Source organism: Bos javanicus, chromosome 6 (genome assembly GCF_032452875.1).
Source record: "Bos javanicus breed banteng chromosome 6, ARS-OSU_banteng_1.0, whole genome shotgun sequence".
Lineage (NCBI taxonomy): Eukaryota > Metazoa > Chordata > Mammalia > Artiodactyla > Bovidae > Bos > Bos javanicus.
In genome coordinates this window covers 62765550-62792716 of record NC_083873.1, presented here as the reverse complement: position 1 = coordinate 62792716, position 27167 = coordinate 62765550, and positions in this window count along the sequence as shown.

The window sequence follows — 27167 nt, the reverse complement described above, 5'->3', positions numbered from 1 at the left end:
CTGAACTGATATGAATATATACATGAAATAAATCAAGTATTCAATCTCTGTGTTGTTAAGAAAAGAGGGGACATCTTATATAAAAAATTTTATTAAAAGACATTAAGGAAATAAAATAATAAAATGTCAATTCTCTACAAATGGATCAATAGATTGGAAATATTCTTTATAATATAAAAATAATGGAAGAAACCCATGTGTGTGTGTATGTTAGTTGCTCATCTTGTCTGACTCTTTGCAACCCCATGGTCTGTTGCTAGCCAGGCTCCTCTGTCCATGGACTTCTCCAGGCAAGAATATTGGAATGTTGACATTCCCTTCTCCAGGGGATCTTCCCGACCCAGGGAAAGAACCTTGGTCTCCTATATTGCAGGCAGATTCTTTACCATCTGAACCAACATGGAAATTCACAGGAGAAATCCATGTCTACCTAAAGAAGGATAGATTAATAAATTTTGGCATCTTTACACAATTAAATACTATGGAGCTATGGTAGTAAATGGATTTGTCACACATCAACATGGATAAAAAATTTTAAATACACATAGTGTTGATCAGAAAGTATATAGAGTATTATTTCATTTATATATAGTAAAACTGAACAGAAGATTGGTTACAGATAGATACATAGAACATTAAAAAGAAAAGCAAGGAATTAATTAATATAAAATAAGTATAAAATTCAGGATATTCTTATGATTTTCTCAAAAATTATAAGATCTTTTTATATTTTGTACATATGAGATATCACACACACACTCGAAAAAGTAGTTTGCTGAAAGATAAGGTGACATCAGAGAAACTAAGGAAGAAAGCACAGTCTACTCTATGGCACAAACGTGAAACCTGGATATAGGTTTTTACTTAGAAATGATTGTTGAGGACCAATTGTAAAATTAGAGAAGGTGGACTAGGTTGGCATTTATTAAAATGTCTCTTATGTGCATTATGGTGTGAGGACTTCCCCTACCAAATTCTAATTTTGCCTTTCCCTCTCTAATTTTTCTTTGATTCTTGCATTCCTAACCCCATCTCAAGGTTTGGTTCACAGAAGACCCAGTCCTTCTCTTCTTCCACTGTTTATTATATCCAGGCTGAGATTTTCTCATGGGGAGTCTTTGAAATAGACTTCTACATGACCATTCTATTCCCTTTCTTCCATTTCGTTCTAAACTACCAATACTTCCCACAATGCAGCCACCACTATCTGTTTGAAACACAAGGTTATACGAGTAAGCTAAGCCTATAACCCTTCAATTGTTTTTATTGGTTCAGGATGAAATTCTCAATCTGTAATAATTCTTAATTTTTCTTTTGAAATTTCCAGACTTCTATCATTTCAGGGACTTCATGGAGGCTAATTCTTTTACTCTAGATACTTTCTTTTTTCTCTTCATAATTTTTTTCTTAGAGAACTCTAATTTCTCTTTTAGACCTCATTTTGAGTGCTTAAAAATGAAACAAAACAAGGAGTTCCCTAGTTGCCCAGTAATTAAGATTCTGGGCTTTTACTGCTGAGGTCTGGGTTTAATCCCTGGTCAAGAAACAGGTCCCACAAGCCATGTTGTTGCTGCTATTGTTTAGTCGCTAAATCATGTCTGACTCTTTTGTAACCCCATTGACTGTAGCTTGCCAGGCTCAGCTGAAAAACTATTTAGTAAATATTAATAGTAAATAAATAAAACAAAAGAACACAGCAACAAAAATTCTCACTCTCCTCTTTCCCCAATAATTCGTTAGATCCCTTTTATGTATGCTTTGAGAACTTTGCTGTTATTTAGCAATTATAAAGTTGTCTGGGCTTACCTGTGGCTCAGTGGTAAGATTCCACCTGCCAAGCAGGAGATGTGGGTTCAATCCCTGGGTCGGGAAGATTCCCTGGAGAAGGAAATGGCAACCCACTCTAGTATTCTTGCCTGGGAAATCCCATGGAAAGAAGAGCCTGGCAAGCTATACAGTCCATGGGGTTGCAAAGAGTTGGACATGACTGAGCAACTAAAAAACAACAACAGTAAAGTTATCTAAATGATTCATTTTCTCAGTATTCACTTAATGCCTTCTCCTCAGTTAGAATGTAAATTTCCTGAGGTCAGGGACCAATCTGTCTTCGTAAATAAACTCACCACAAATGTCTAGCATAATGCTTTATAAATATGTGATTAATAAATTGTAATTGAATAAAAAAGTAATACATAATCATTTCTAGTTTTTGTTGGTTCTTTAACCAAATACATCTAACTCTCTCAACTTCCATTATTTTGTATTAAGTCAACTTAGGAAAAATGAATTCTAGGTAAGTCAGGAAACAGTACATGCAAACTGGACAATTTAAGTAGATTGTATTCAGTGACTGCTTTAAAAGTGTGGATAGGATTTTAGGCAATTTACTTGGAATATTTTCGTTAGGCATAGAGGGTAGGAATCATTAGCAACCCACATCAGAATGAACACATAAAGGGAACAGTTTCCAAAAACAGGAGCAAAGCAGTGGAGAAATCTACTCTCACAGAAGCTGTTACCTTTGGTGGAGGAGTGAAGGCAACTCAGCAAGCAGAAAGTCTGGGGAAAATATACCGTGCCTTTCTTACTTCCCACCATCAAGTCTCCTACATGCCTCCATCCATGAAACCCACCTGGAAGCCAGAGAACAAGGGAGCTCTGTTGAGTCATACCTTTCATCTCTCTAAAGGAGAAGGCAGAAAAGTGAATAGGAAGGACAAATGGAAGATGTTTAGTTCAAATATCATCTATTAAAAATATTATCTATCATTATGGATAAGATTACATGTATTTGCTTCTGAAGATAATATTTATCAACCTTGATTATTTCAGAAATACTTACTTTAGTTTGTCATTAAAATTTAAATTCTTTTCCATGGCTATTTCAATATACATTATACTACAATGATTTGTGAGGATATTATATTAATCATTAACTATATTAAAAATGGCTACTTTTCTACTCAGCAAAGGGGACACAATAAACAAAAATTCTCATGAGAATATGGGTAAATAATTCTGACTTTATTGATTAATCAATCCATGTATTCAGAAGCAAAAATATGATAATTTGGAAGAGGTTGGGAATATATGATTGGCTTGAAAACAAGCATGTTACCTTTTTAATTTTTAAAGATTTGTATTCTTTTTTTTTTTTTAATATAAAATGAACAGCATGGTTAGCAAATGTCCAAATGGAAAAGCAGAAATTTGAATAATGGTTAAGGGTAGAAAACTAACAATAATTGTTTTGTCTTCGCTTAAATACAATGGTGGCAATATTATTTCACTGTAGCTATTTTCTCTATTTTTCCTTCAATATTTTATTGAGATCTACCTTCTTAAATGAGCCCACTGTGACAATTTGGGGCCCCTTCCTGAGGAGATCTCCATATATGGGTTACCATAAACTGGAGGATTTCAAATGTTCCAAACAAACACATTAAGAAGCATTTTTCATCCAGTATACACATACATACAAACTTATACTCAAGTTTTACAATCAATACTTACATTCACTTTGTAATACACTCTAAAATTTTCTATTCTATGCTACTTTATTTTTTTTAATTTCATTTTATTTAACTTTACAATATTGTATTGGTTTTGCCATATATCAAAATGAATCCACCACAGGTATACATGTGTTCACCATCCTGAACCCTCCTCCCTCCTCCTCCCCCATACCATCCCTCTGGGTCGTCCCAGTGCACCAGCCCCAAACATCCAGTATCGTGCATGGAAGCTGGACTGGCGACTCATTTAATATATGATATTATACATGTTTCAATGCCATTCTCCCAAATCATCCCACCCTCTCCCTCTCCCACAGAGTCCAAAAGACTGTTCTGTACATCAGTGTGTCTTTTGCTGTCTCGTATACAGGGTTAAGAAAGCTGTGGTACTTTATTCTTTTAAAACTCAAAGCAGAGCTAAGGACCCAAAGCTGGAAAACCTTTGTTAGTGCAAAGGCTAATAATAGAAAGGAGCATAAATATTTTTTAAAACATTTATTAAGATTCATTTGTACTTATCTCTGATCTCTTTCTCTCCATCCCCATTACCTATCTACAGACTTTTAGTGTTACCTCCTTAAATAGGTTATAATTTAATTCATTCATTTGTCTTAGCCACTCTAATACATTTGCACAAGCAGCAAATGAGATTTTTAGAAAATGGAAACTTAGACACACATCCTACTAATGAAGGTCCCTTCCTGGCTTCATTTCCTGCTAGTCCCTACATTCACCCTTTCTTCCAGTCACATCATCTATTTATAGTTGACAATTGAAGCAATTTTAAAATTATTACTAAAAGTATTGGTTAGAATTCAATTAGAGAACTAGAACAATCATGAATGATATGAAGTAAAGCATTTATTATAAAGATTAGGCTTTATATTATTGTGCGGTAACAATAAAGTTCTAAAAGAAGATGATTGGAGCATCAGAGCAAAGGCACTAACCAGGGACCAGGAAGGAAAACTCTTGAAGAAGTCTATGGAATGAATTGCTTCTGTACTTTGTGGTGGGTCTGCAGTTATCTTGGTCAGTGATTAGAGGTGATCAAGAGAAAAGCTGTAAGTGAAAACATATGGGAACTCTTGAGAATATCCTCAAGAACCAATAAGAACCTGCCTCTAATTCTAATGACAAGGCAATCTGCTGAAGAAAGAGGTGCCTTTCCCCTTAGAGTGGAACATGTGTCTAACCTGTAACTTAGAGAAACAAGGAAAACAGCAGATAGAGGAACTGTGGGTCTATGAGTGCCCACAGCAGAGAAGCCAGTGGATTAGCAAGAATATGCCAAGCTCAAATGGTCAGGCAGGTTTGCACTCTTCTTTGTAGGTAATGGCTACTGCTTCACTTGTGTCTTTCAAGTCTTATTTGCGTTTCTTCTGTCCAATCCTAACTATACAGTGAAGTAATTCAGGAAAATTTGGTTCCTGTTGAACTAAGCTGGAGCTGGTACAAATTCACTATACTTTGTTCTTTTCTCTACCTGAAGAGTCTCATCACCTCAACTTAGTCACCTAATTGAGGTACTGCTTCTTCCCAAAGAGAAGCCTTCTCTGAATCAACATTTGTTTTGTCTTTCTTCACAAATTTTATTTTGCAAAGGGCTATCATAATATTTACTATATTTCATAATTATAAATTATCCACTTTCACTATTTTCAATTTTATTCCATTAAACTTAGTCTATAAAATTACTCAAAATGGTTTGTTGAGGAAATAAGTGAATAGCATTTACCACATTCTACCTTTTATTTTGGTTTATTTACCTGCTGTCCTGCTATATTATACTCTTTTTGAAAGAAGGGTTGAACAATTTTTCAGTGTCTCTGTAGTCTCACTCATTACCAAATGCCAGAGATAATCTATATGTTCAGTCAGTTTTGTTCAGCAAATGATTTATATACAGCACTACTATTTTTCCTTCCAACAGTGGAAGAAATCCTCCCTGACAGGTTTGTATATTTTTCACAGGTTCACACTGCTAATTGGTCACATAGTCAGGGGGCACCTATTAAGTACTGGATGACAATGCTTCAGAGAGTTATACAAAAATCAGTATGTGAATTATGACAATTCTAGATGCCTGATGTGTTCATGGGTAGCTGTTTTCATGAATGGCACAAAGAATATTAATGCCTTTGTGATTTGACTTGTCAGAAAGCCAAATCATTTATCATCTTTATCATCCCCACAATGAATGACTAACTCATGCATACAGGAAGCTACAGTTGCTGTCACAAAATATGATCAATCATTTGAGAATTAATTTTAGTTAAATGTTCACAGATAAATTGGATCACTTTTACCATTTGGATATCAGTTTTGCCTCATCACTTTTATGGCTTCTCTTATCTTTTTGTGAGGCATGTAAACTCTCTTCCTACAAATTCAACTGGGTAAAACAGACCATTTGAGACACACTCACATGTTCACATCTGAGGAAGAAAAATCATTAAACTATTCACCAGTTGAATGCAATTTAGCGCCATGCAAGTTTACCAGGCAACACATTTATTCAGTTGAATACACTAAGTTCTGATTGCTAACAGAAGCCAGCTGATTTTCACAGTCAATAACAATTTACAGATAAAAATCAATCCGTTTTACTTGACTGGATTGCAAAACACCTTACAAGTATTTATGTTCTGGATTTCAAAACACCTTACAAGTATTTATGTTTTGATCTGTGTTTTTTTTTCCTTTTCCAAAATAAACAGATTTAAAACCTCAGTTTGATTTGTTTGTAAAGCATTTCCTCTCTTATGTCTTTCTTGAAGGAATTCCTTGCCCTTTTTCTCATTTCTCATACCCACTTTATTTTGAATGTTTCTGTTTATAATTCTCCTTAATCAAAAATCTCTTTTACAATCTTCTGAAGAGAGGCTTATATAATTTCCATTTCTGACTACTGAAGACTGTATTTTCCAGAACAATCTCCTTTTGAAATCAGCAACTATAAATAATGTATGAAATACAAAAACAAATATAACAAAATTGTGGATTTAAGTCATCAGAGATTAACCTAGATAATCAAGACCTGACTGGCCAATTTCCAAAAGGACTGAAATATTTTAAATCTAGGTGGGTAGGGCATTTGCTAATTTTTTACTGAAGCAAAGCCCAGAAATTGAGCAGAAATCAGTGGCTCAGGATGTCTGTCAGCCCTCCAGGACTAGAAGATAGAAACTGGAGTTCTGGTCTACTAGGATAACAGGGGATTAAGGAACCCATGCATCCTACTCTTTTTCTCCTCATTGCACTTGAAGATTTGAAGATGAATGAAAGGAGAGGTCAAGAAGCCAAGTATGAGGGGAAACAGAGAGGCCAAGAGCTCTTGGCAATCTTGACTTGCATAGGAGGTAAAATTATATGAGTTCAGCACGACCAAGGAGAACAGCTCTAGTAAACACACAAGGCTTTCAATTGCAACTTCTGAAAGATGCTCTAGGAATAAAAGAAGACTCAATAGATCAGACAGCAATAATTTAAAACCCTGTCTTAAATAATTTACTTTTAGATTGGTATAAGATAGTCTGGCCTTACTTGATAGACTTTTCTAAAGAAAATTCTCTCTGGGGGTAAGATTGCATAATGATTTTCTATACAATAACCCCAAATCACTAAGGCATGCCTAGAGACAGGATCAAAAAGAAAGATTAAAAAAGACAATTCAAAAAAACACTCTATAATCCAAGTATGAGAATTTTCAGACATGAACACTAAAATCATTCCAATTTATAGTTCAAGAAAACAGTGACCATATTATAAATTTCACCAGAGTAGTAGAATCTATATATAGGCTCAAATGGAAATTCTAGAACTAAAAATTGTAATGGTTAACATAAATATTTAATAGATGAGCTTAATTATTGATTAAATAGAGCAAAAGAGAAGATTATTGAATTGAAAGATAGGACCATAGAAAATATCCAGAAAGAAGAATGAACATAAAAGGTGGGTGGGGGAAAAAAAAAAAAAAAAACAGAAAAAAGTGTAATAGCTACATGCAACTTAATTAAAGATCTAATATATTTCCAATTACATTTACTACATCAATACATAGACAATATGTGCAGTTGTGAATAAGAGAATCACCACAATACAACTGACCAACAAAACTGTGGCTGCTTCTTACTGTGGACAAGAATAAATGCTTTGAGATAAAGCATGACATCTCCTTTATGTTGCTAATTATATAATAACCCACTGCGGCACAGAGGGAGGAGGAAAATTGATTTCTAACCTATGAGAATAATTAGCTTTTATGCATGAGAATAAGGATTTATAGCAGCTTTTAACAGCTGCCTGAAGCTACTGGGAAAGAATTATTAGATATCTTCTGTATTGGAGACTTACCAGGGACACTTAGAAACTTGATTCTGTGTATGTGTATGAATGTGTGAAATGTATTGGTTTTCCCATATCTCTTCATTCTATGAAAGTGTACCTATTTATTAAGAATTTGTACACTTAAGGAGGAGAAAAAAAAATCTCACAATGAGAGGTTTTGAGGATTTTTAAAAAATAATACATGAGTATCTTCAAATGTATCTTATGTTGAAAGATTTTGTAATATTTGAATTTCCTCATAGAATGCATTATTTCACAGAGTCTCTGATTACTGATATATGATTTCTCCTACATTATTGTTATCAGTTACTTGAAGAGTCTCATCAAATTTCTCCAGTGTCAGTACTTTTTCACCAATAAATATCTTTTTTCAGAAACACCTGTACATATGGTTCTTCTCTTATTTGGAAGTCTAATCATAAAGGATAAATTAATTGCTTTATTTCTGTCTGACTTTTGGCCTTGTTCCCTTTGACTTCTCAAAATTGGTGGTGTTGTTTAGTCGCCAATTCATGTCTGACTCTTTGCGACCCCATGGACTATAGCTTAATTCCTCTGCCATGGGATTTCCCAGGCAAGAATACTGGAGTGGGTTGCCATTTACTTCTCCAGGGATCTTCCTGACCCGGGGATGCAACCCACATGTCCTGCACTGGAGGGCAGATTCTTTACCACTGAGCCATCAGGGAAGCCCCATCAAGATTAGTAGGTACAAATAATCAAAAGTATTTGCTTGATGGTGTTGAAAAACACAAGTAGTCCTGCTCTCATGCACTCTTGTAATTCACAGATATGCATCCTTAGCCAAGTACTCCAAGCTGGGTTCTCCAGGCCTTGATAATCTATCTTTTGCTGAGTCCTAGGTTTGAAATCTGTTTTCTGTGGGACTTCCTTGGCAGCAGCTGTGTGCAGGTAGAAGTCTCCAATATACTTAGAAAAGCTACAAGTCCTCACCCATAAGAAGTATGAGCTCAAGTGTAAGAGAAAGCTCTTAAAGAATCCATATGAAACATTCACCTAAGATCATGCTGTTCTTATAAACTAGACCAGTAGTTCTGCACATTCTGAATTGTGCTTGCTACTTCACGGTCACTCTCTGATATAGTAGGATGAAATGAGCAACAGCAATAAGCAAATATAAAATAAAAAAACAAAAGCATTTAATGCAGGGCCACCCTTGGAGTTTTGATTCATACTTAGATTTTAGAAATAATATTAAAATATTTTAGAAGAGTAAAGAAGATAAAAAGAATTGAATACTTAGTATTTTGTGTGCCTCCTTTCAGTATTGCATCTAAGGAAAAATATAAAGAAAAATACATCTCCCTTCAAAAGACAGAATTGGATAGACACATAAGGCACACGGGTAACCTCAATCGAGTTGGAGTGCTGCAGTAGGTTCAGCATTTTATGCTGTGGAAACATAGTAGGGACACTTAGGGATTTCAGGAATATCACAAAGACATTGAATTGTATAGGATGGACTGCAAATAAATACATGAAGAGGGGTTACTGACCTTCCATGCCAAGGTACAGCTTAAGGAAAGCCTAGAAGCAAGGGTCCTTACCATTTTCATGCAAAGTGAATAGTTGGTCAAGCACAAAATTTGTCAAAAGAAGATGCCTGCTGTAGAAGCAGAAGAGATTCAGAACGTGCTATCTTAGTATTCTAATTAATATGGATTTTATCTTACAGGGAAAATATGGGACTGTCAGGCTTATATTTGCATTTGAGGAAGAACGTTAGGTTGACAATGTGTAAAAGATATACCCATGTTCACACACACAGACACACAGTATTACAAAACCAGGCTAAGGTGATTAAGAAGTGACAGAATCTGGATTAAAACTAAAGCATCTTCCCCTCACCCCTTAAATTTTATTTTGAAACATGTCGCCAATTCTAAAAATGCTTTTAACTATTTCAACTAGTCTCACCAGAAATCCATTAAGCAGCTATCTCTATTGTAGGTACAGTATTATCTTCTTTTGTCCAAGAAGCCACCAGAATTGTGGAGAATGACTTTGTCTAAGGTCAAAAAGAAACAGAATAGGGTCTAAAGCTTCAGGATTCTCAGTCAGAGTTGTTTAATATTTGCACTAAACCATATTATTGCAAAGAATATCATTCACATATGGATATATGTAGACAATACAAATACGTCATCTGACCCTAAAAGAAAATCACCTAGACTTTTCCCTTTATTATAACATTTCTTCAATAATTCTACTTCCCAATATTTGTTAAACAATTAAGACCTCTTTAGTCATTGTATGTTCCTTTTTTCTCTCTCTCACTTTGTGCATACTTATGTGTATATTTCCATAACCGTTTGGAAATCAACTATGCAATGATGGTCAGAACAAACTACCAATGTTTTTTATAACTGTAATTACTTCAAGTCCTTGTCCCATAAAATAAATAAGTTCATTAGCAAGTACTACCATAACTTAAGGAGCTTATTAAATTGGTGTTTTTAAGCATCTAGTAAACTTTTAGAAGAAAACTTTTTTTTGTCAAAATCACCTTCTCTGAAATTTGAAAACTGCTTTTCAATACTCATGACATCAGAGCCATTTCTTTAAATACTCTGCCCTCCGATTTTCATCAGTCATGTAAATTTATGTTCTCTCTGATAATTTCAAGATGATTTTAAAACTTTATTTCTATTGGACAAATACATTTAAAATATCATTTACACACATATCCTTTGCAGATTTGCTTTCATTTACCTGGATTGTGGCTCTATCTCATGGCTACATAGCAGTGTTATGACACAATCTGTCTGAATGAAAATTTAATATCTCGTTTGTGTGTTGTGAACACTTTGGATGCTCTTTTCCTTCTAAGCTTTATCCTTTGAAAATATAGTTTCCACATAGTTTCCCTACCACAGCAAGCTTAGCATTAACTGACAGCAGAACGACAGACTGCCACTTAGAGTACTAATTTTGATTTTTGTCAAGAAGAAATAGCATGCACACGAGAGAGCCCAGTATTAAACGGGGAGGCTCTGACCCAAAATTGGAATACATGGTTCCAGTTCAGTTGCTCAGTTGCGTCTGACTCTCTGCGACTCCATGGACTACAGCATGCCAGGCCTCCCTGTCCATAGCCAACTCCCGAAGTTTCCTCAAACTCATGTCCATTGAGTCGATGATGCCATCCAACCATCTCATCCTGTGTTGCCCCCTACTCCTCCTGACCTCAGTCTTTCCCAGCATCAGGGTCTTTTCCAGTGAGTCAGCTCTTTGCATCAGGCAGCCAAAGTGTTGGAGTTTCAGCTTCAACATCAGTCCTTCCAATGAACACCCAGGACTGATCTCCTTTAGGATGGACTGGTTGGCTCTCCTTGCAGTCCAAGGGACTCGCAAGAGTCTTCTCCAACACATAGTAGCATATCTTGGGAAAAAAAAACCTCACATGCCCATGATGATGAGATCTCTAGGGGCACAGTTTCATCCCAGGAAGAATATCAGAATGCCATTTTAGTCCCCTAGTTCCTAGTCCCCATAAAATATTCACAACACTTTACAGAACAATGTGGTAATATGGAAATAAATAACTTATAATTAAGAAATGAAAAATATGTTAGAAATCACAACAGTCCTAGTGTGTAAATATTATATCCTTAGCTCACATAAAAACACAGATATTTTCATGCAGAGAACTGTCATTTAAAACCCCCAAATAGCAGTTATGGGTTGGCTTATTATTTGGCTAACCATACCTTCATCTTAGATACTGATGTCAAGAAGGAGAGCTCTCCTTTTACCAAAATTTGATTTCAATAATGAAAAGTGATTTTTCTCTGCATGCACCAGTTTAAATGTCACCCGAGACAGCTTCTCAGAGTGGCCCATGGCATGTAATGAGCCATGAGACAACTGCCAGATGGTTTATGAGTACATTCATTACAAGACACAATCACAGTTTATTAACAAAGAAGAGAGAGAAAAAAATAAAACTAAGTCAACTGCGAAGCAAAAGATGAAATATAATGAAAGAGGACACCAGAAAATATTCATCTAGGCTAATTGTCACTTCTCCATACATTGATTTGGAACTCAAATGCCCAATAGTTAATTAGAGAGTTAAAGGACATGGCCAATATTCCTTCTGATTATGTATTTAAGTGGTGGTCTTTAATGTTTTAAAATACGATAATTTTTAGCCAATCGTAAATTAATCTTCCACATGAATGAATATATGCCTTTATTTTTAAAGGTATTGTGCATGGCATAGAATTAGAGCAGTTGTGAGGGTGCTCAGAGAAAATATAAAACAGAATTTTTTGTTTTACTCTCCAAGCCTGCTCTTTCAGAGACCTGTTTTTTCATGCCTGCGAAGTCACTTTAGTCATGTCCAACTCTGTGTGACACCACCATGAACTGTAGCCCACCAAGCTTCTCTGCCCATGAGATTCTCCAGGCAAGACTACTATACTGGGTTGCCATGCCCTCTTCTAAGGAAGCTTCCCAACCCAGGGATCAAACCCATGTGTTTTACAGCTCCTGCATTGGCTGGTGGATTCTTTACCAGTAGGGCTACCTGGGAAGCCCTTTCAGGAACCCATTCTTACTTAATTCAAGAGTTTCTGATCCTTAGCAGCTGTAATACTTTCAAGTTTCTTCAGCAGTAGAAAGCCAACCTTAGACACTGGACTTTCCTCTAATAAACAGGAAAGGGGTTTCACAGTCTTATATAGTCTTCTCATCACACACAAACTTTTTATTTCTTGAATTAATTTTAAAGATTTTTTTTTTAATGTGGACCATTTTTAAAGTCTTATTGAATTTGTTACAATATTGCTTTTGTTTTATGCTTTTTTTTTTTTAAACACTTAGCCATGTGGAATCTTATCTCCCTGATCAAGGATGGACCCTGCACCCTCTCCTGTCCTCAATCTTTCCCAGCATCAGGGTCTTTTCTAATGCATTGGTGCTTCACTTCAGGTGGCCAAAGTATTGGAGTTTCAGCTTCAGTATTAGTCTTTCCAATGAATATTCAGAGTTGATTTTTGTTAGGATTGAATGGTTTGATCTCCCTGTTGTTCAAGCAACTCTCAAGAGTCTTCTCCAGCACCACAGTTTGAAAGTATATATTCTTTGGTGCTCAGCCTTCTTTATGGTCCAGCTCTCACATCTGTACATGACTACTGGAAAAACCATAGCTTTGACTAGAAAGAACTTTGTTGGCAAAGTGATGTCTCTGCTTTTTAATAAGCTGTCTAGGTTTGTCATAGCTTTTATTCAAAGGAGCAAGTGTCTTTTAATGTCATAGCTGTCAGTTCAGTTCAGTCACTCAGTCATATCCGACTCTTTGTGACCCCATGAATTGCAGCATACCATGCCTCCCTGTCCCTCATCAACTCCTGGAGTTCACTCAAACTCACGTCCATTGAGTTGGTGATGCCATCCAGCCATCTCATCCTCTGTCGTCCCCTTCTCCTCCTGCCCACAATCCCTCCCAGCATCAGAGTCTTTTCCAATGAGTCAACTCTTCGCATGAGGTGGCCAAAGTACTGGAGTTTCAGCTTTAGCATCATTCCTTCCAAAGAACACCCAGGACTGATCTCCTTTAGGATGGACTGGTTGGATCTCCTTGCAGTCCAGGGGACTCTCAAGAGTCTTCTCCAACACCACAGTTCAAAAGCATCAATTCTTTGGTGCTCAGCTTTCTTCACAGTCCAACTCTCACATCCATACATGACCACTGGAAAAACCATAGCCTTGACTAGACGGACCCTTGTTGGCAAAGTAATGTCTCTGCTTTTGAATATGCTATCTAGGTTGGTCATAACTTTCCTTCCAAGGAGTAAGCTCCTTTTAATTTCCTGGCTGCAATTACATAGCTGTAGCCACTGCCCATAATAATTTAGGAAACCAAGAAAATAAAATCTGTCAATGTTTCCATTTTTTCCCCATGTATTTGCTATAAAATTTTGGAACAGGATTCTGTGATCTCAGTTTTTTGAACGTTGAGTTTTAAGCACCCTTTTCAATCTCTTCTTTCACTTTTATCAATAGGCTCTTTAGTTCTTTCTGCCAATAGGGTGGTATTTCTGCATATCTTAGGTAACTGATATTTCTCTCTGCAATCTTGATTCCAGCTTGCGATTCATCAAGTCCAACATTTTGCATAATATATGCTACATAAAAGTTAAATAAACAGAGTGGAAATATACAGCTTTGGCATACTGCTTTCCCAATTTTCAACTAGTCCGTTGTTCCATGTCTGGTACTAACTGTTGCTTCTTGATCTGCATACAAGTTTGTCAGGAGACAGGTAAGGTGTTCTGGTATTCCCATCTCTTTAAGAATTTTCCACAGTTTGTTGTGATCCACACAGTCAAAGGTTTTAGTGTAGTCAATAAAGCAGAAGTAGATATTTTTCTGGAATTTCCTTATTTTTCTATGGTACAACGGATGTGGACTATTTGATCTCTGGTTCCTCTGCCTTTTCTAAACGCAGCTTGTATCATCTGGAAGTTCTCAGTTCATGTACTGTTGAAGCCTTACTTGAAGGATTTTGAGCATTACCTTGCTAGCATGTGAAATGAGAATAATCATATGGTAATTTGAACATTCTTTGGCATTGCTCTTTTTTGGGATTGGAGTGAAAACTGATCTTTTCCAGTCCTGTGGCCACTGCTGAGTCTTCCAAAATTCCTAGCGTATTGACTGCAGCACTTTAACAGGATCATCTTTTAGGATTTGAAATAGCTTGGCTGGAATTCCACCACCTCAACTCACTTTGTTTGTAGTAATGCTTCCTAAGGCCCACTGGATTTCACAATCCAGGATTCTGGTTTTAGGTGAGTGACTTCACCACTGTGGTTATCCAGGTCCTTAAGACCTATATTGTATAGTTCTTCTGGGTATTCTTGCCAGCTCTTCTTAATCCTTTCTGCTTCTGTTATGTCCTTCCTGTTCTTATCCTTTATTGTGCCCACCTTTGAATGAAATATTCCTTTTTTATCTCAGTTTTCTTGAAGAGATCTGTGGTCTTACCCAATTCTATTCTTTTCCTCTATTTCTTTGCATTGTTCACTCAAGAAGGCTTTCTTATCTCTCTTTGCTATTCTCTGAAACTCTGTATTTAATTGAGTTTATCTTTCCCTTTCTCCTTTGCCTTTTGCTTCTCTTCATTTCTCTGCCATTTAAGGCCTCCTTTGACAACCACTTTGCCTTGTTGCGTTTCTTTTTCTTGTGGATGGCTTTGGTCACCGCCTCCTGTACAATGTAGAACCTCTGTCCATAGTCCTTCAGGCATTCTATCAGATCTAATCCCTTGAATTTATTTGCCACTTCCACTGTATAATCATAAGGGATTTGATTCAGATGAATGGTCTAGTGCTTTTCTCTACTTTCTTCAATTTAAGTCTGAATTTTATAACAAGGAGCTCATGATTTAAGCCACAGTCAGCTCTAGGTTTTGTTTTTACTGACTGTATAGAGTTTCTTCATCTCGGGCTATGAAGAATGTAATCAATCTGATTTTAGTGTTGACCATCTGGTGTTTTTAGAGAATACTGTCATGATGCAGGCAGGGCATGGATCACAGTATGGCATGGAGAATTGAGAATTGGTCAGATTCTGTACACATCCAGAGGGAAAAGACAGAAAAAAATTACTGATGGATTGAATAATAGAAGTGGAAAATGGAAAGAAGTTTAAGATGAATCTAAGGCGTTTCACTTGAAAAAGAAAACTTAAGGTACTAGGAAAGGAAGCCTGGAGGCATAATCATACAGGAGTTTTCAGAGAAATTAAAATAGATATGATCCCAGATGGCCTCTTCCTGGAGTGGCTTGGAGTGGGGCTTGGGCTGGGTCAGAGTCGTGAAAGCACTAGATACTAGCCACTAGACCAATGGTCAGTGACAAGGACCCTGGCCTTTTGGCTTTGCAGAAAATAATTTCCACAAAGATGGAAAGTAGTGAAGCAAGTAAAGTATTAAGAGGAAAAAGGAGTACAGAATATGTGGATAGACACACAGACAGACTCAGGCAGAGAGAGAATTGCTGAGTTGCACCCTTGGAGTAATTTGTATTACTTTTATGGGGTATCTCTTCTGTATTTCCTTTGGCCAATCATTTTGATTTGCCTGGTTCACAGTTCATATTTGGTATATCTCAAGGTCTTCTCATGCATACACATGCATGTTTTAGCCAAGATGGATTTTAGTGGAAAGGTGTATGGGTAGAATATCTCTTGACACCACTCCCCTCTGGCCTTCAAGGAGCCTTTCTGCACATGTGTGGTCAGGGAGGTCTTCTGACTTTAGCAACAAGGAATATGTGATCTGGACAAGGTCCAGCCTCCTCCCTTAATTGTCCTGCTATTCTTGTCTTGGATTTTCAGTCAATAGGGAATGAATCTCCAATTGCTTTACCCTGAGGGATAAGGGGAGTTCAACTACCTCATGCCTCAGAATTGGAAAAAGAATGTCTATCCAATTTTCATTTTTTACTGACCAAGGTGAGAAAAGAAAGAAAAATGGTTTTTCCCTAAAAAGAGGGAATATTTACCCGAGACAGAGCTATGAGTGACAGGGTTAGACAAGAAGGATATTGGTTCCAAAAGGAGTTGTTGTTGCCATTCAGTTGCTCAGTCATGTCTGACTCTTCGTGACCCCATGAACTGCAGCACACTAGGCTTCCCTGTCCTTCACTGTCTCCTGGAGTTTACTCAAATTTATGTCCATTGCATTGATGATGCCATCCAACTATCTTATCTTCTGTCACCTCCTTCTCCTCCTGCCCTCGGTCTTTCCCAGCATCAGGGTCTTTTCCACAATGAGTAAATTTGAGTCAGTTCTAGAGCAGAGGGGACTTGGATCTCAATTCCTGTGTTATAATCTAGAGGGATTCTAAGTTTCTTAGATAAGCCATAAGCCCACCATGGTTCTCATTAGAGAAGCAATAGAGGGTTTTTTTGTGATTTTTTTTTTTTGCTGTTTATTTTTTATTTTATTTTATTTTTTAAGGAGACACATACAGAGTGACTTACTTCAGTAGTACTCAGCAAGATAAGATAGAACACAATTTTCAAATACTGAAAACTTGCCGCCTACTGAAATATAGTTTACCAACTGGTGGCTCAGATGGTAAAAGAATCTGCCTGCAATATGGGAGATCCAGGTTGAATCCTTGGGTAGGGAAGATCCACTGAGGAAGGGAATAGATACTCACTCCAGTATTCTTCAGGAGATTTCCAGGAGAAATATCAATAACCTCAGATATGCAGATGACACCACACTAATGGCAGAAAGTGAAGAACCACTAAAGAGCCTCTTGAGGAAAGTGAAAGAGGACAATGAAAAAGTTGGATTAAAACTCAACATTCAAAAAACTATGATCATGGCATCCAGTCCCATCACTTCATGGCAAATAGATGGAGAAACAATGGAACTTTATTTTGGGGGGCTCCAAAATCACTGCAGATGGTGACTGCAGCCATGAAATTAAAAGATGCTTGGTTCTTGGAAAAAAAGCTATAACCAACATAGACAGCATATTTAAAAGGAGAGACATTACTTTGCTGATAAAGGTCTGTCTAGTCAAAGCTATGGTTTTTCCAGTAGTCATGTATGGATGTGAGAGTTGGACTATAAAGAAAGCTGACCATCAGAGAACTGATGATTTTGAACTGTGGTGTTAGAGAAAACTCTTGAGAGTCCCTTGACTGCAAGGAGATCAAACCAGTCAATCCTAAAGGAAATAAGTCCTGAATGTTCATTGGAAGGACTGATGTTGAAGCTGAAACTCCAATACTTTGGCTACCTGATGCAAAGAACTGACTCATTTGAAAAGATCTGAACCTGGGAACAATTGAAAGCAGGAGGAGAAGGGCACGACAAAGGATGAGATGGTTGGATGGCATCACTGACTCAATGGACATGAGTTTGAGCAAGCTCTGGGAGTTGGTGATGAACAGAGAAGCCTGGTGTGCTGTAGTCCATGGGGTCGCTAAGAGTTAGACACGACTGAGTGACTGAAGTGAACCTAACCAGTATTCTTGCCTGGAGAATTCCATGGACAGAAGAGCCTGGAGGGTTATAGTCCATGGGATCGCAAAGAGTTGGACACGACTGAGTGACTAACACACACACACACACACACACACACACACCAATGACTGTAATACCCAACAGGACTTTGTGGGGCTCTTGGGAACAAAAAAAGCCTTTCTGTGTCCCCCATTTCTTGATTACAGGAAATAGGCTTCATTCAGCCTCTTAGTTGCAAGGAATGGGTTCATACAGTTGTTAATGGGGGAAGGAAAGGGATGCAGAGATGAGGGAGAAAGAGTTAAGAGAAACAATAGTGCAGCCTTGGAGCAAAAGTCATGGTTTCCCATCTAGGCATACATAGCAATATCTTTGAGATGTTTTTCAGATACTGAAACTTCCACCAAGTGGGAGAAATTAACAAGTATGCTGCCAACAAGCACATAAATCCCAGACTGGTTGGAACCAGGCTGATGATGCTTTTACTTACCTCACCAACAACCGATCAGAAAAATATCCATGAACTGATAAATCCTTCTTTGAACCATTACTCTAAAACTTCTCACTATCTAATCCAGGTTGGGACACAGTTTTGAGGGCATTAGGGTGATGTGGCCCGCTTTGCCTGGCAAAGCAATAAAGCTATTGTTTTCTACTTCACCCAAAACTCTGTCTCCAAAAGTTAATTCATTGTAATGATACAGAGACTAGATTCAGCTTCAATCATGATTAATTTAATTCTGCTCTTGAGCAAAGCAAAAACCCAAGAATAAGTTAAACTATAGAAAGCAAAGAAATTAATATTTCCATGAGTGTGGTCTGAAAATGAACATATGTTTCAATGACCAACATTTATTGAGTGCTTCCCTGGGCTAGGCTCTCAACTATATTCATCACAAGAATTTTGATATTTGATTCTGTCAAATCAATGAAACATGTAGTTGGTTTCCCCCCCCCCCCCTTTTTTTTTAAATGAGGAAACTGAAAGAAAGGCAGGTCAGGCAAATTTTTCAAAGTCACACATCTGGTAAGGGGTGGACTTAGTTTCTGAATACCAGGAGTCAATGGCATTTGCTATCACATTTTACAACTTCCAGTTATAGAACTGTGAAGTAAGAATCAAGTATAATCAACATTTGTGTTCTTGCCTGGAGAATCCCAGGGACAGGGGAGCCTGGTGGGCTGCTGTCTATGGGGTCACACAGAGTTGGACACAACTGAAGTGACTTAGCAGCAGCATAGATGAGGAAACAATACCACAGAGAATGAGTAACTTGCTCATTCACAGTTCTTGGCTTCAGGAGTTGAGGTAGAGACTGAACAAATGCAAAGAACAAGATTTTAAATCTTAGCTTTACTGACCTTAGGTATTTAGAGCCACTCTCCTTCTCAGGATGTGTTTTGACTTCTTGGCTACTTTTCACAGGGTTCACAAAACTTTTTTGGGGAAAAGGCAGAAAAGTGAGAGAAGTCCTCAATACTATCATTTCTATGCTACGTTTTGTCAACTACAAATTGAAACTTACCAAGAGCAAAGACCAATGACTGAACAAAAAAGGCATTTGCATTGTTCAATCTCTAGGGAGACTGAACCTCGGGCTGCTATAGCTGTTGACCTCCAACAGCCCCCGAGGAAGTTCAGTGCAGTGAGGTACTCTGTGCTCTCAGGAATCTGGTGAGACAGGTCTTTAGATAATTGGATGTTTTTAGGAACAGATTTTATGATCTCAATCCTTGCATTTCCTCATATCTGGAGAATCACTAAATCCCTTCATGGTGACATCAGATCCATATGATTAACAACAAATCTTTTGTACACTGGGTGCTTAATGGCATTGAACTCTCCCTTTACCTAAACCTTATGTATTCCCCCATTACCTCTTTGGAGCAGTCTCTCAGAGCTATCTGAGATGCTGCCTCCAGGATGCAGTCCTCATTTTGCCCTGAATAAAACTTAACTCACAGTTCTCAAGTTGTGCATCTTTTTTAGTCGACAATTTAATGGATTTGTAACTAGGAAGGGTTAATTTTGACTCCATACTGGAATCTGCTTCTGTGACTTTAACCCTTATTCTGCTGCTTTTGTTATTATAGTCATACATGATGGCCTGCCTCAGGGAGCCCTGCCCACACCCCCACCCCACAACCCCCCACCACAGACCCTTGAGCTAGGGTGCCTTTGTTTGGCTCACAGAGGGATAGCCTGACCCTGCCCACCTGTGAAGGACTCTGACATTCTTGAGTCCTTTGTGTAGTAATGGTGCACCTCATTTGCTGCTTACTAGCATGGCTCAGAAATTCATATGTGGGGGTGCTAGAATTGCAAATAGCTGGGGCATCTTTGTTTATTGATATGACAGGTGATATTCCATTTCATACCACCTGTGAAATGACTGAGAAAGTGAAACTAAAACATCCCCCTGCCTGAGGGCTGACAACCTAGTGGATATTTGAAAATTTTAAATGGTCATTTTACTTTGTTTCTTCAACTGCCCCCATCTCTGATCCATAAAAGAATCTGGTTTCCAGGCCCTGACAAGATGTTATTTTGAGATATTAGTCTGCCATCTCATTGGTCAGCCTGCTTCCTGAGTAAAGTCATATTCTTTGCTCAACACCATCTCAGATTTATTGGTCTATCGTACAGTGAGCAGAATGAGCCTGAACTAGTTAACAGACTTAAATCAGTACAGTACCTGAATATGTTGCCTCTAGGATCATGGAAAAAGCAAGATAGTTCCAGAAAAACATCTATTTCTGCTTTATTGACTATGCCAAAGCCTTTGACTGTGTGGATCACAATAAACTGTGGAAAATTCTGAAAGAGATGGGAATACCAGACCACCTGACCTGCCTCTTGAGAAACCTGTATGCAGGTCAGGAAGCAACAGTTAGAATTGGACACGGAACAACAGACTGGTTCCAAATAGGAAAAGGAGTACATCGAGGCTGTATATTGTCACCCTGCTTATTTAACTTCTATGCAGAGTACATCATGAGAAATGCTGGACTGGAAGAAACACAAGCTGGAATCAAGATTGCCGGAAGACGTATCAATAACCTCAGATATGCAGATGACACCACCCTTATGGCAGAAAGTGAAGAGGAACTCAAAAGCCTCTTGATGAAAGTGAAAGTGGAGAGTGAAAAAGTTGGCTTAGAGCTCAACATTCAGAAAACGAAGATCATGTCATCCGGTCCCATCACTTCATGGGAAATAGATGGGGAAACAGTGTCAGACTTTATTTTGGGGGGCTCCAAAATCACTGCAGATGGTGACTGCAGCCATGAAATTGAAAGACGCTTACTCCTTGGAAGGAAAGTTATGTCCAACCTAGATAGCTTATTCAAGAGCAGAGACATTACTTTGCCAGCAAAGGTTCATCTAGTCAAGGCTGTGGTTTTTCCTGTGGTCATGTATGGATGTGAGAGTTGGACTGTGAAGAAGGCTGAGTGCCGAAGAATTGATGCTTTTGAACTGTGGTGTTGGAGAAGACTCTTGAGAGTCCCTTGGACTGCAAGGAGATCCAACCAGTCCATTCTGAAAGAGATCAGTCCTGGGTGTTCTTTGGAAGGAATGATGCTCAGGCTGAAACTCCAGTACTTTGGCCACCTCATGAGTTGACTCATTGGAAAAGACTCTGATGCTGGGAGGGATTGGGGGCCGGAGGAGAAGGGGACAACAGAGGATGAGATGGTTGGATGGTATCACCGACTCAATGGACATGAGTTTGGGTAAACTCCGGCAGTTGGTGATGGTTAGGGAGGCCTGGTGTGCTGCGATTGATGGGGTCACAAAGACTCGGACACGACTGAGTGACTGAACTGAACTGATTTCTTATTAGAGGTTCTCAACAGAACATGTAAGAGTACATGATGACAAGTTATTTTATTGTGTTTGAATATGATCATAGAAACTTCCACTATTGTGTCCCATTTGTAAAAATTTTAATAATTATAGAAAGAGTATAAATTAGAAATCATTAGCTCTTTCTCTATGATGCCAGACTCTAAGCTTGGTCAGTCATATAATAAATAGTTGTCCAGTCTAGTGACTCAATTTGGCTTTGGAGACAGGCCAGAGGACACAAATGGAACTTGAATGCTTAGATTATTGAATTATAGTAGCTGTATTTTTGGAAAAAAAAAAAAGAACAGCTATGGCATCTGGAAATGAAAGAAACCCAGCATGCTTTTATAGCAAACACAACATTCAATGTGATTTAGGAGATTATTTCTTGGAAATTGACTCAATATATTTTTGCTCCCAAACTAGAGCAACTCATCATTTTTTAATGACATGTAATGGCTTACTGTGTCAGTAAACTTGCCTTCTCTTTGATATTTTCTTTTCTTTCCCTTTATATCCAGCTGCTCACCAAGTGCTGCTATGATTGTGTCTTTCATAGTCCAGAATTTCTCCTACCTCTGCACACATTTAACTCAGATGCCTTATCCCATCTCTTTAGAACCTGCAGCAAATATAGTTGGAGAGTATTCAACTTTTCTCTTGTTCAAATATTTATATTTGACTTCTATAATTTAAATTTGTCCATTCAATTTTTCAGGTACTTGTTAAGTATCAACTGTGTATGAACATAGTATGGAGTCCTAAGGACACAAACATGAAGACAGTTTTTTCTAGCCTATATAAAAGCTTTCAAACTCTTGTTTGCTTTGGAAAGTCTTTTATCAACTAACCTTTAATATGCATGATCATGTACAGAACAGCTCACACTCAGTCACTGATGAAAGCCTTTAAAGTTGGATGTAGATGTTATCTCTAAAATATAATCCCTTTTTTGTTTTATTTTATATTTGTCTTCAATTAATGCAGAGACAACTCTAAGTCAACAGATAATAAGTGTATAGTAAACTTCTACATAGAATTAAATGTTACAACATTTAAAAGTAAAGACCATGCCAATGTCCTAGACTTAATTCTCTGGGGAGTTATCTTGATTGATTTATTTTCTATTCAACCATACATGTGAGGTTGGAGGTAGATGCACCCCTCTCCCCTCAAGGTAAAACAATTGGAGATGCATTCCCTATGGACTGAAACTCCAAGACCAGAATAACAGACAATTAAGGGAGGAGGCTGGGCCCTGCCCAGACCATATATTTCTTGTTCCCAAAGTCAGGAGACCTCCCTGAACACACATTCACAGAAAGCCTCCTTGGAGGCCAAAGGGGAATTACATCAAGGGATGCCCATTTCCTTTTCAGTAAAATCCATGTTGACTAAGAGATGGCATGTGTACCCATGGGAAGATCCTGATATATACCAAATATGAACTGTGAACCAGGCTACTCAAAATGATTGGCCAAAGGAAACCTGGAAGAAATACCTCACAAAAGTAATTCAAACTGCCCCGAGGGTGCTACTCAGTGACTCTCTCTCCCTGAGTCTGCCCATTTGTCTATTCACACGTACTGTACATTTCCCCTCTTAATACATACTTTACTTGCTTCACTACTTTGTGTCTTTGTGGAAATTCTTTTCTGCAAAGATGAAGGGCCAGTTCCTTTGTCACTGACCACTGGTCTAGTGGCTAGGATCTGATGCTTTCACCACTGTGACCTAGCCCAATCTCTGTCTAGGAACCCAAGCCTCACTCCGAGCCTTTGCAGGCCAAGGCCACCTGAGATCATACAGAAGGGAATTCATCATCATCATCTAATGATGATGAATCAATTGGAGATGATGAATTGGTGGTGAATTGGAGATGATGAATTGGTGATGACCCTTTTGCTTCATTTCCAGCATTCTTTCATCAGTCTAAGAGTCTGTCGTCGGGTTAGTGTTTCTAAGTTCTTGTGAAAATCGTCTGCCAAGAGATCTCTTTCTCTGCTTGTTACAGATGCATTAACACTTTAATATAATCAGAGTCACCTCATTCTTGAAGTTGACTTGTAAACACGAGGAGACTTCAGCTTTCCTCCCGACCTAAATTTCCTGAATCAGTATTGTATTACATTAATTTATTTTGATGTTTTTCAAGAATTTATGAGTATTTTTCATGATCTTTATTTTTTTTTAATTTGTAAAAGTAAATATTTTTCAGGAAATCAGGTCAGCAACCCCAGTGCCTAAACCAATGGAACCTCTAGATTTATAGTGTAACCTAGGGAAGAGTGAAATGTAGATTATATTAGAAGTACATAATGGTTTGTCAAAAAATAGAACTTTGCATTTGGACTACCAGCACCACATTTGTTTTACAGTTTGTATATCGTGGAACTTTTATGCATCTAAGTAGAATACAATTTTCAATATCTCAGTTTTTCCATTTTCTACCATTTTCATAAACACTTATCTGAAGTAAATGCTGGAAATAATTATAACTATAATAAATATGAAAATTAATTGACTGAGTCTTTTATTGATCAAAAGTAAACATAGAAATAATTTAAATATAATAAATATGAAAAATAATTGATTGAGTCATTTATTGATCTCTAATGAGTTTCTGTGACTATTGAGGCAAATAAAACATAGAACTCTTACTCAAGAGTTTATAGTTCAGTTGGAGAAATGTACATGGAAAAAGAAAATATAAAATGGAAGATTATCATGTGGGTCCATACAAAAAGTTCTGGGGATATAAGAGCTTCTATTCAGGTGTGCAAAGAGAGGATAAAAGTGATGGTTACAATATCTAGTGCAGATGGATATAATTATGCAGTTAGGGGAGAGACATGAGAAAGCAAATATGATTCCTTAACTCCCCAAAACATCCTCCATCAGCATGCTGTCTTATTGGCTTACTGTTTTTTATTTTTCTTGACAGTCAATATTCTTTATAGAATGGAATATTTTCATTTTTGTTACTTGTTCATAACTAAATTCTTAAGAATATTCAATCAGGCTCCCAACTCCAATATTTCTCTGATACTATCATTTAAGAATATTACCAATAACCATCTTCTTGGCAAATCAAATAACATCCTATTATCACTCATCTTTGTTGTCTTTTATAAATGACAACACTGTCATTTCTCTTTGTATCTGGAATCTCATGATCTTTAGATTTAGTCATACTGTACTCTTCTTCAATGACAGATCTTCTTCCATTTTCATCAAACTTCTTCTATGTTGTCCAACCTTCTCAAATAATTGCCATTTGCTTAAAACATTGCCTTCATAAGTAAGTAAGTAAGTAAGTGTTAGTCACTCAGTTGTGCCCAACTCTTTGCAACCCCATGGACTGTAGCTCACCAGGCTCCTCTGTCCATGAGATTTTCCAAGCAATGATACTGGAGTGGGTCACCATTTCCTTATCCAGGGAATCTTCCCAATGCAGGGATCAAAGCCGGGTTTCCCGCACTGCAGGGAGACTCTTTACTGACTGAGAAGATGACTAATCAGTTTTGACATCTTTCTTTAGTCCAAGTCAGAATGGTGGCTTGTTGGGAAGTTCCAATCTCTGTGAATAATGCTATGGTCTGAAAGTTTCTGTTCACCATCAGTTCACATGTTGGAAATCTAATGCTCAATGTGGTAGTGTTAGAAGGTGGAAGCTTTGAGTGGCATTGTGGAGGAAGAAACTCTCGTCCATCCTTCTAGGTTCTTCTGGTTCGTCTAAGAATTAAGTTGACATGAGATAGATTAACAGGAGAAAATCAAACCAAACCTTAATAGTATGCTTAAAGGGGAGAGATCTAGGAGAACCAAGAAACTCACCAAAATGGCCAAACTCTCACCATCTTCTGCTAACGACAAAAGAATGTTGAGGGTAGTGATTTGGGACTTCAAAGGTGAGGAAGGCAATTGACACAGAGATGTAAAAGCAAATGTTTGGTTGAAAAAGAAAAAAATGTTCACTGGGCCAGGCAAAGACAATGGGACATAGAATAGACTGACTTTTAGGCTCTGCCTAAAATTCCCCCTCACCACACTTATCTGAAGGAGATCAGCCCTGGGATCTCTTTGGAAGGAATGATGCTAAAGCTGAAACTCCAGTACTTTGGCCACCTCATGCGAAGAGTTGACTCATTGGAAAAGACCCGGATGCTGGGAACTATTGGGGGCAGGAGGAGAAGGGGACGACAGAAGATAAGATGGCATCACTGACTCAATGGACGTGACTCTGAGTGAACTCTGGGAGTTGGTGATGGACAGGGAGGCCTGGCGTGCTGCGATTCATGGGGTCGAAAAGAGTCAGACACGACTGAGCCACTGAACTGAACCTAACACTTATCTAGAGTTCTTTATAGATGTGTCTGGTCTATTCTGGTCTATTCTGGGAATAGACCTTCTATTTAAATTCTTGAGATAGCTAAAGGGAAAGTCCCTCCCTATCAGCCCTGCACCCAGGCTTCTTGGCCTGGATTGTTTACAGCTGGAAATACTTTGCATGCTGAAAAGACATTTTGGGGTAGCAAATTTTGCTCCCTAACAGTGGTTGTTAAACTGATTTCTCACGAATAGGATTCAGTTCAGTTCAGTTCAGTTCAGTCACTTAGTCATATCCAACTCTTTGCGACCCCATGAATCGCAGCACACCAGGCCTCCCTGTCCATCATCAACTCCCGGAGTTCACTCAGACTCACATCTATCAAGTCGGTGACGCCATCCAGCCATCTCATCCTCTGTCGTCCCCTTCTCCTCCTGCCCCCAATCCCTCCCAGCATCAGAATCTTTTCCAATGAGTCAACTCTTTGCATGAGGTGGCCAAAGGACTGGAGTTTCAGCTTTAGCATCATTCCTTCCAAAGAAATCCCAGGGCTGATCTCCTTCAGAATGGACTGGTTGGATCTCCTTGCAGTCCAAGGGACTCTCAAGAGTCTTCTCCAACACCACAGTTCAAAAGCATCAATTCTTCGGCACTCAGCCTTCTTCACAGTCCAACTCTCACATCCATACATGACCACAGGAAAAACCACAGCCTTGACTAGATGGACCTTTGTTGGCAAAGTAATGTCTCTGCTTTTGCATATGCTATTTATGTTTGTCATAACTTTCCTTCCAAGGAGTAAGCATCTTTTAATTTCATGGCTGCAGTTGCCATCGGCAGTGATTTTGGAGCCCCAAAAATAAAGTCTGACACTGTTTCCCCATCTATTTCCCATGAAGTGATGGGACCGGATGACATGATCTTCGATTTCTGAATGTTGAGCTTTAAGCCAACTTTTTCATTCTCCACTTTCACTTTCATCAAGAGGCTTTTAAGTTCCTCTTCACTTTCTGCCATAAGGGTGGTGTCATCTGCATATCTGAGGTTATTGATATTTCTTCTGGCAATCTTGATTCCAGCTTGTGTTTCTTCCAGTCCAGCATT